The sequence below is a fragment of the Mus pahari genome, chromosome 4 (assembly GCF_900095145.1).
Source record: "Mus pahari chromosome 4, PAHARI_EIJ_v1.1, whole genome shotgun sequence".
In the NCBI taxonomy this organism is placed as follows: Eukaryota; Metazoa; Chordata; class Mammalia; order Rodentia; family Muridae; genus Mus; species Mus pahari.
In genome coordinates this window covers 17,114,545-17,125,945 of record NC_034593.1, presented here as the reverse complement: position 1 = coordinate 17,125,945, position 11,401 = coordinate 17,114,545, and the positions used below count along the sequence as shown (strand labels likewise).

The following is an 11,401-nucleotide window of genomic DNA, read 5'->3' as shown; positions in this document are numbered from 1 at the left end:
TTCTCCCACTGCTGTCTTTATCATTTCCCTGTTTCCACACAGGTCTGATAAACAGTCTCAGAGTCTGTGTGCAGAGCAGGATAAGGTTATTTTAGTCTGCATGTGCCATTTCAAATGATTGAAATGGATAAATACAAGACTATCAGACATCTGTGCCAGAGACCCTGTTTAAAGGAGACTCAACTAAAAGGAACATTGGACGGCTCAAGCAGAAACCTATCTTTTCTAATTTTTTTCAAAAAATATTTATTTATTAAAAAATACAATGAGATAAGTTTATGCTGAGAAATGCAGCAATAAATACACTTAGAGGAAACAGAGCAACTCTACAGTGATACATTGTTCCAAATGAAGTCTGCAAACACACCACCCAAACCTACATTTCTGGGAACATCTTTGTATACACACCTTTAGAAGTGCCATTTGGAAATGGCCTTGTCAGCTTAAGGAAGAGAATGAGTACACAGATAATCACAGACACATACTGATTGTGACTTTATTTAAAACTTAGCAGACAATACTACAGAAAAATATCAGTGTGTCAGGTTATAAACTCTGCATCTTAGATTTAGCTAGCAAAGACCACATTTAGCAAACCAAGATTTTAAGTCTTCTGTGTACATGACAGATACACACAAAACTGTAAAACATAACAATAGTTTCTTATTGTTTGAAATATTAGTTTAAGTATAAGATTGTAAAACAACACATAGATCTTCACAGAACTGTCTGCCCTTTCATAGCATCCCCTTACCTCATATACAAGATATTGATTATGCTATGGGATTTAACCATTTCAGCACTAAAATGCATCTATTTATGGAGGTGGACGAAGAGGAATATATGTAAGGCATTTTTTAAAGGTACAATAAGCATAGTAGTGTTTTAGGTAGACAAGAAAAGAATTGCCCAAGGCTAGGTTGTGTCTCACTGGATAAAAACAATGGACTTAAATACTTCCCCTCTGTGTGTGACTCTAATAATCAATGCCCTGGTAACTGCTGTATTTGTATTCTTTTTTGTTTTTGTTTTTGTTTTTGTCTCTGTGTAGCCCTGGCTGTCCTGGAACTAACTTTGTAGACAAGGCTGGCCTCAAACTCAGAAATCCACCTGCCTCTGCCTCCCGAGTGCTGGGATTAAAGGCGTGCGCCACCATGCCCGGCTTGTATTTGCATTCTTGGGATAGTCCTTCAGGTACTCACCATAATATTCATAGGGATATTTTGCCTGATAATCACTACCACTTATCTCCAACCCATTTGTTCCTGTGCCCTAGATTTCATGGTGAATGACAGATTTTGTGCAGGAGGCACATAAGTTGGGGTCATACAGCTGTCGCCCAAGGCCATACATGCTCATTCCTTTTGGGGAAGCAACTTTGTTGGTATCTGTCTGCCGAGAAATGGTCGAGTTATCTACTGGCTGTAATGTTAGCTTCTTGTTGTAGATGTCTCTTCTGGTACCTGGTGCTAGCATCGAGAACAATACTTGTTGCTTCTCATCTGTAAACTAATCACACTTTAGACAGCCTTTAATTTTCCTTCATCAAAAAGTCTTGTTTTGTTTCTCCGCATATGTGATGCCAATGTCAATGGTTATATGGAATCCTTTTGTTTGCACCAGGCCTGCTAGAGCCACTAGTATAGTCTGAACCTGGATCATATTGTCATTCTCAAAAATGCCATTTGCTTCAAATATGTCATGGTACTTCATACCATAAGCCTGCATAGCTTTAATAAAGTTGCTGATACTCTCCAACTAAGGCCAGTTTAGTAAGGATTTGTTGACTTTACAGAGCCTGGCCTGTTTTTTTTTTTTCCAGGCAAGGCTGGAAGCTTGTGCAAATGCACATGCTTGTCATCTCTTCTATTCAGGTGAGCAGATATCACCCTGATATTCATACTTGTTATGCAGTCTTCCTCTTGACCTAGGCAGAGAGTTGGTAGAAAGGGCCCATGTTGAAGTGTTGTCATGATGACTACCGAAAGGGGCTGTTCTTGGGAGGGTATGTATGTGTGTGTGTGTGTGTGTGTGTGTGTGTGTTTGTGATATAACAACTGAATTTTGTCAAATAGTCCCAAGAAAAAGTTGTCTGCAAGCTTAGAAGCCTGAGGCTGAGAATGTAGTGGAACAGGTCTGGGCACGTCCGGGCCGGCCCATTGTTAAAACATTCCTGGGGCTGACTGGCCATAAAGATAAAAGAAGAATGCAAGAACTAGTCCGGGCTATCTTGGCTGAGTCATCAGCCATCTGGCACTTCTTTCTGCCCATTGCCCTCCTGACATAGTTTGAAGTTATATGTTAACCAAATGTTCCACTGACCTAGATAAGCGTCCACCCCTCAGGTCTCCTGACATCCTGACTTGTACGTACCATTCTGCTAATGTGTAATTGTTTTTGCTGATGTTCAAATGAGCTAATCGTGTGAAACCGTGTCAATTCCTCCTATCCCCCGACCCTCTCCCTATAAAACCCCTAGCTTTCCAGCCTCATGGTCTATTCCTCTGTCTCTTGCATGAGATATGTATCAGCCTGGAGCTCCATCATTAAACTACCTTGTGTTTTTGCATCAAGAAGGTCTCTCGCATTTCCTTGAGTAGGCCCTTTCCCGAGACTCAAGTAGGGGTCCCCGAAAGGGGGTCCTAAGCTACAACTTGATACTCTGTTTTACCCAAAGGGATATGTGGATTGGCTGCTTATTATTTGGGCTATTTGTTGATCTGAAAATCAGGGTTATTCTAGAATTTTGATTTAGAAGTATGGATGAGTAATATTGGGTATGGTCTAAATCTTTATGTCCCCAATGTCTGATACACATTGCACTTCATTCCCCATACAGTAGTGTGGGGAAATGAGACATCTGAAACTTAATGAGGTCACAATGAAACATAGACTTCAGCCCTTGGAAGAGAGGCCTGAGGGAGTTTGTTCACACCTTCTACTAAGTAAGGAAAGTGATTGTCATCGACAATGATCAAGTTATCAATAGACACCAAATCTGTAGTCACTTGGAACTTCAACTTGCCAGTTTCTAGCACTGTGAGAAGTGAATATATGCTGTTTATAAAGGGTGTATTTTGGTTATTTTGTAATAGTAGCCTGAGTCCACTGACATAAATGACAACTTTCTGAGGCCTTAAAGGAATTCGAGTTAACTGGTAGGAATTCAGAGTTTTATTTGGAGTCACTGGCTTTGCATAAGAAAACAGGTGACTTTTTCCAGAGCTGTACTACTGATTCAGTGTTGTACAAATACAGGAAAAACCAAAGCAAACCCCAAACCAACCAATCAAACAAATAAACAAAAATCACTTAAGGCTTCAACACTGCTTTTGTGTTGAGATGTTAACTGTTATGCCCAAGTCTCAGGGACACAAAAACCACTGAGGAGCCAATTCCAACGTAAATACATAAAGGTCTTTATTATGAGCTCTTAAGCAAGGACTCTAACCATCCCCATTGCAGTGGGTCAAAGTAAGAGCCCAAGTCTAGGGGTGCACTGTATTTATTGTGGTTACAGCAAGCTTGGGGAATTTCCATACAGTCAAGCAAGTTAATATTTTAAAAACTGCATTTCTGGAAATTAATCTGCAGTAACCAAATACAAGGGCCAAACCACCCGACAAACTGTATGGTCAGGTTATCTGTTCTCTCTAGTATGTCTTGGGGTATCTCTACATACCTTGATACTACTATTGTAGCCTGACTTGCTGTTGCTAAGGGGATAGTCATAGGGTCTTAGGGTATCTCTACATACCTTGATACTACTATTGTAGCCTGACTTGCTGTTGCTAAGGGGGTTGTCATAGGATGTTTGCACAAGTGAACTTTGTAGTTTTCTTTATGGAATTGGAATATAGCCTCTGGTCTTACCAAAAATGGAGTTTCTTCAAAAATAGAATTGGTTGGGCTATTTACATTAACCAGTGTTAAAGATCACTTGGGTGAGTGAATATCTGTTAATGCAACTATTTTATCTTTCTTTGAAATTTTGTTAAAGGGAAAAGAGGGAAACTTTTCCTCTGTCATATTTGGTGGAGAAATCATATGACTCAGGCCCCAGTGTGGTTTAGCTGGTACACCTCATTTTGTAGTTGTAATAAACACTGCCTCCATCCAGTCTGGGGTTCTGATGCAGAAACAATGAGCTAAGTTGAACAGCCACAGCATAAGGATACTAACAATGTAATGGGAAAGATCCCTTATAACATTTATGTTTGTCCTCAGAAGGCAATTTCCTTTGGTATCATAGAAATTGAATCTTCTCTCATGTACATCTTTAATTAGTATTTACTAAAAAAACCCATCAATTTTGATGATACCATTTTGTCCAAAATATAAATTAAACTCTTGGCAAACTCCAGCATGTTTTTAAAATACAGAACATAGTCTGTTGGAGGCTTCCATTTAGTGGTAAAGCAAAGTAAAGCAGAATCCGGGAGATTCTACCACTTGGGAGTTCTGCCAAGCCTAGGTGAAGTTTTTGCAAATCTCAGACTCTTATACATCCTATTTCCTGTTCACCACTTCCAGCGAGATATAATTGTTCAAGAACTCTGAGGATAACAAGTCACCCAGAATCCCTCATGCTAACTTTTGTGAAGTCTCTTCGGAGGCAAATGGTTGAAAAGGGAGCCAGACTTTACCTGTTCGCTTAGTCCCAATTAGCCTTCACATTGCTTTACACTGGTGTCCCAAACCCTAGCTTAACCTTTTTTATTTTTTCACATTTCTGCTCTTCTTAAAAAGGAAACAAAAACTCATTAAATGTATTGACTGCCCTCTGTACCCTGGTCCCGGTGGGGCAGTGTACTTTTTCGGTCATCTCTTTGCCTACTCTGATTTTAGATTCTATCTGCTTCTGTGCATCTCTGTTGCTAAGCTTGGGGCACTGACAGCCTGCTTGGGGACTTCCTTCTTAGGTCTGCACAAACCTGTGCCTCAGTCCCAGTCCTTACATTTGACTTCTTGCATTCAACACTTGGAAAAACTGTATCTCACCTGGTCCTTCAAAAACAAAAGCACAGGACATAGTTCCCTCTTTCCATCTACTCCCTCATTCCTGCATCCTTCCTTCTTTCCCATCTCCCTTACTGTTAACATCACTGTGAAAATAGCTTCAGTGGTAGAAAACTTGCCAACAGAGGATGAGATTTCTTCTGTGGTCACTGTGCCAACTACATACTGTGGGGAATTCATGATTCTTAGCTTTGAATAGAATTCTAAGTGATAATGGAAATCAGAGAGAGGGAAAGGGAGAGAGAGAATTTTTATCTCCATTATGTGACCAAACATCTGATAAGCAGAAACTTAAAGAAGAAAGAGTTTATTTGTTTATTTTGGCATATAGACTAAAGGCATACAGTCTACCCAAGTGGTAAAGGCATGACAGGCCAACCAGAATGTGGCTGGTTACATTGGATTTACCGTCAGGAGCTGAGTGTGAACAGGAAATAGAGCCAAGACAGAAAACCTCAAGGCTCACTTGGATCAACAAGGCTCTTCTTCCTAAAGGTTCAGTCTTCCCCAAACAGCACCACCAGATGGAGACCAGCTGTCTAAACATGTGAGTTTATGGGGGACATTTCATGTGGATCACCAAAGAAAATATTATACACTTGCTAGCTGAAGGTGTTTCTGTGCTTTGATGTCTTACTCTAAGAAGGCAAACACAATGAAATAATCTAAGAATATCCCAAGCAAAGGAATTTTGTTGATGCTATTGCACATACATTTAATCAATTGTTTTATATGCCATGTATATAGTATAGCTAGCCTGTCAAATATAAATGAGCCCCTACCTAGAGAGAATGTCATGATTGATGTGAGATCTCTGGGAATTCCCAATCAGGATGAACTCACAGAACATGGAGACAAAGGAAATGTCTGTTTTTGAAATTAAGCCAGAAGCATTCAAATTACGTCATAGTCAACTTCAGTAGCAAATTTGCATAATCATTGCTAAAGAAGCTATTCGCTAATCTTCAAAAAGTATGAGAATCCTAATAGGAATGTATGTTAGAAATAAGAGAGACCTGTAGTGTTTTCTGTTGCACTAAATTGGTACAGATTAGGTAATATTATATGGGTGACAGATTCCTATTTTCTTTGAACCTACTTCCCTTTGCATGCTGTGACATACTAAACAAAACGATGTGCCTAAAAATGGGAAGGTAGACATAATTATCCTTAGACTGGAGAAGGGAAGTTGATCAGGTTGCTAAGACTTGATAACATCTCCCCCTTTGTTCTATTTCTAAAATCCCCAGGAAGTCTTCTGATCTGGAGTTTGATTTCCTTTGTAGTTCTACCTACCAGAAAGGATGTGCAGACAGTTGGCCTAGCTCCTGGACCAAGCATGTTTCCAGTTTTACATGAATAAATTGGCTTTTTGACAGAGTGAATCAGAGTATGAGGTTGCTTTGCATGAATCTAGCTCTAAAAATGCATGAGCCTAAAAACTGTGAGTCCAGGAAAGGACATTGGAAATAAGATATGGGCATTGTATAGTTGTATAGAAGAAAACCCTGAGGGTTTTTATGTTTGTTTTTGTTTTTAAGTAGTTAATTATTTTTCTCAAAGTGAAGTTGACATAGAACTTTAAGATCTACTGAAATCAGGTGTGTTCCAAAGCTGAGACCATACGTGAGCATTGAGGTGACCCTTTCTCACACAGGAATGTCTACTTAAGCCATTAGTGACTCTTCATGCCTGTACTGAGATAGATCATATTCTTTTGTGAGATTCTCAACAGTTACACACCAGTTTCCCAGGGTATCTCAATGTGTACTTTTTTTTAACTAAACAAGTAGTTTTTTTCTAAAGGAAGCTTAAGATTTGAAAGAAGAAACAAAACAACATTGGAAAAACAACTAAATTGGAAGTACCCTATCTAAGTGCAACAATGCCCTTTCTCAACAGTACAGATAAACAAATAAAAATCCCAATACCAGAAATGGCTTACTTCTTTTGGAGTTGATTTTCATACATGGTGCCTCATCTTTACTTTTTTTTTGCATATGGATAACCAGTTCTCCCAACATCATATATTAAAGGAGCTAATCTCTCCCTCTTTCTCTCTCTCTCCATCTCCCTCTCCTTCCTTCCTTTCTTTATTCTTACTGAAAACAGATTCTTTTCTCCTACAGTACATCTCAACCCCAGTTACCCTCCCGGTTTCCCTGAACCTACCTTCTCCCCTAGATCCATTCACCTTCTATTTCTTTCAGAAAAGAACAGGCCTCCAAAAACCAACAACCAAAGATGACAAAACAAAATGCAACAAGACAAGGCAAAAGCCTTAATATTGAGGCTGGATAAGGTCCCAATAGGAGGGAAAGAGTCCCAAAGCAGGCAATAGAGTGAGAGAGTGAGACACCACCCATGCTCTTACTGTTAAAGAGTTCCACAAATATACAACAACAACAACAAAAAGCTAAAAACCATAACATACACACAGTAGATGTTGCACAAACCCACATGGGCCCTGTGCTTGATGTTTCAGTCTCTGTGAGCTCATATGAGCCCTTCTTAATCGAATCAGTGACTCATGTTCTTCTGGAGTCCTCCATCCCTTCTGGCTCCTATAATCTCCCCCCCCCCTCCTGCCCTTCTTCCACAGCATTCCCTAATTCCCAATTTAGACTCTGCATAATTACTGGCTGTGGATCTCTGCACTTGCTCCTATCTCATACCACAGGAAGCCTTTCTGATGATGACTGGACAAGGCTCTGATCTATGAGTATAACAGAGCATCATTGGAAATCATTACATTGCATTTGTTTGTTTGTTTTTAACCAGTTGTGTTAGGTCTGTGGGCCATCCAGCTTCTGGCCCATCCAGGCAGTGTAAGGCATGGGCTCCCTCTGTAAGCATAGGCCTCAAGTTAAATCAGACATCGGTGAAATTCTGCATCACCATTGCCCCAGCATATCTTACTGGCAGGACAAATTGTAGATTGAGGGTTTTATAACTGGCTTGGAATCCAGGTTTCTCTTTCCCTAGTGTGAAAAGTCCCTTTACATACCAACAACACTAGAAAGTAGTAATAAAGGCTCAATGCAGGCACAAACTCAACCTCTCTATGTTCGGTGAGCTGTATAGATGGTGTCCTCAGCAGTGGGGTCCCATTGTCAGTTTTCAGAGAGTGATTCTTTGTCCTACCTTCAGTCTGGGTTGTTAGACATCTCCATGGGACCCCTTCGGCCAACAACTTAACCAAATGCAATCCAGTCCTACCAGTGGAAATCTTGCTTGACTACAAAAGAAGGCTATCCCAGACTCCAGATATTTGCATAAAATTTTCAAAGAACTAATAGAACAAATTAAAAATAAGTGGAAATAGGAAGAGCACTGAATCGGAGCAGCGGAGAGTCCTCTATTGCCTCTCACCTCTCATAGATGCTCTGGATTGCATTGACTCCAAGTGTGATGTTATGTTCTTTATACTGTTTGACAAGTAAATCATTTTACTCCTGGAAAAAGAATCATCATTCTGCACCAGAGATACACTGATTACCTCATAGTTTTACACCAGAGATACACTGGGAAAAAAAATCATCACTCTGCACAGAAATACACAGGTTACCATTCATTATTACATAGATAATGGAAAAACTTCAAATATGATTTCTAAGTTATTAAGCTCTATAAATTTAATTATCTTAATTATTTGTATGTGTTTTGACATGAGTAAACATGCATGCAAGTGTTTTTAGAGAGCATAGGAGGTCAGTGGATTCCATTAGAGCTGGAGCTACAGGCAGATGAGGGCTGGTGCTGAGAACTGAATTTGTCTTAATTGTTGATCACTTTTCCAGCCCCAACACAAACTTCTGATAGTTAACAAAGGAGCAGTTAGAAAGATTGGGTATAGAAACATCAAATTATTTTTTCATATTTGGGAGAAGCAGTCTTCTTAAATAGGTGATCAAAAATCATATGAAATTCTTCTCAAATTCTGGACCCACAAGGGCAACAGGAATTTAATCAGAGGTTTTGTTTTGCGAATTTGATATTGACTGACACACAGAAATGGTCAAATGGGCTGTCTAAGAGGCAATGGTGCAATTCTTGTGACCCCGGTAAATATTTCTTGGCCAAGTAGAGATGTGTTTAGCTTACCACAAGAGTAGAGAACAGAATATTCTAGAATGGAAAGGAAGTCTAAGTTACCCTCACACATACAGTGAGTTGTGGCTAAAAGATTTTTAGATGAAAAGACCAAGATATTTTACCAGAAAACTTGGAAATATATTAAAATGACCAATTTCAGAACAAAATGAAACAGATCACCTTAGCCAATGATCCAAAATGGTCTTTTCTCTTAGGAAACTATTTTGAGTCTGAGAAGTTAAATGAATTTATGAATGAATACATTTATAATATTGAATGGATGGAAACAATATCTACCTAAGCAAAGTAAATCAGAGCTTTGGGGGATTGAAAACTAATTTTATTGTGGCATTTATGATGTGACTTTCCTTAGACATTGTTCTTTTGTTCTTTGAAAGTCAGAATCCTTGCTTCCCGCTCCCTGGTGAAGAGAGCTGTAGACCTCTTCCCTTTAGAAAACCTTTCTGAGCATGAGGGGTCACTTCCTGAATATTGTTTCTTCAGCTTTAAGTTGCTGCTTCCCTTCTGGGGCACTGTGCAAAAGGAAACTGTGAAATATTTAATCTTTTAAAGTCAAATTCAAACAATCCCACCTTAAAATAGCAGAGCTGCTCCCTTTAAGCCAATCTGCACACAGACAGAAAGGGCATGCGTGCTGCACTTTGATCAAAAAGATGAAGAGCCTTCATGTGTGCTGTGAGAAAGGCAGCTGGGGAGTCTCACTGCTACTTTTTATTTCTGTCTCTTCTTTCTTCCTCGTTCAGACTTTTCTTCCCCCTCGCCTCATTTTTGGAAACCTGTAGGAACAAACCTTTTCCCTTTCCATATGACTCTTCTATAATTTGGATACACCCCGATGAAGCTGCCAGCATTATCCTGATACCTCTTTGCCCACAATCGAAATCAAGCCCAGGCAATATTCACTGCAAAAAACTCTCTAGAGAAAAGGCAGAGTTAGTGGCTGAAAATGGATGCCGCTGCCCAGGTTCAACCCAGAGATTATAAAAGGCTTTGGTGTCATGAAGACACTGAGACTCACATACTGCCTTCCCCTGAATGGTGAGTGCAATGACAGGAGCTGGACAGGTGGCATCATTACACATAGTCTTTACCTCTGAGCTAAAATGAGAAAGAACCTCATGCAGCATGCCTGGGCATGTTACCAATAGCTGGCAAAGTCAGCAGTCATGCTTAACAAATGCACAATGGCTTTAGGCTTGCATGTCACAGCTTGAGCATTAAGAATGTGTCTTGTGGGCTGGGGAGATGCTCAGTGGGTAGAACTTGATAACCTGAGTAAGGTTTCCTGGAACCAATGCAGAAAACCAGACACAGTACTGCAAGCCGCTGTGGGCAAGTGAAAGGTGGAGACAGTTGGCAGTTTGCCTGTCATTCACCCTTGTCTCAAACCAGGTGGCAGATGAAGACTGACACATGCACTATGATATATATACACTGTGGCAAACACTCTACTGAACTCACAAACGCACATGTGAACAGACTTATACATGTGTATATGAGATACAGTTTTATGAAATATAGTTATACCACATATGCATATGTAGTATATTTGAATATATATTAAGCCTTGGTGACTGGTGTACAGCAAGTTCTGTCTCTCACTGACAAGTTAAACAGGTTTGTTCTTTTTTTTTTTTTAATTTTAATGTGTTGAAGGTATATAAATTAAAGGGGCTGTGGTGACAGCTATAACTTTTCCTGTTTCATGTGGTTTCTCTACAGTATCCTTAGAGAATGCGTTTGGCTTTGGTAACATTTCAAATTTGGGAGTCACTCTAAATCCAGCTTTTCAGCTCCTGTTGAAAAAACTAGAAGTATATATCTTCCAATAAAAATGATTGGTTAGACTTGGGCGATAAGGCCCTACTGGATGAGGGCAGAACTAACTAGATGAACTAGCATTACTTTCCTGAAATCTGGCCTGCCTGACCTAGGAGTGTGTTTGAGTTGGTACCCCAGTAGCAAATAACATCTGAGCATCCTTCACCTCTATTATATTGTGTTACTTTGCAATCAAACTTTCCGGGCCAGGGAAATGGCTCTAGGGTAAAGAGCTTGTCTTATAAGCATGGTGATTTGAGCTTGGTCCTCAGAACCCATATGAGACCCTGACTCAAGAAACACGACAAATCCTAGCCAGAGCAATTCGACAACAAAAGGAGATCAAGAGGATACAAATTGGTAAGGAAGAAGTCAAATTATCATTATTTGCAGATGATATGATGGTATACATAAGTGACCCTAAAAAGTCCACCAGAGAACTCCT

General features: G+C 39.8%; 1 pseudogene; it reads right to left on the bottom strand.

Moving 5' to 3' along the window:
• Positions 1-976: 976 nt before the first annotated feature.
• Positions 977-2,588, bottom strand: LOC110320234 (annotated as a pseudogene).
• Positions 2,589-11,401: the final 8,813 nt, after the last annotated feature.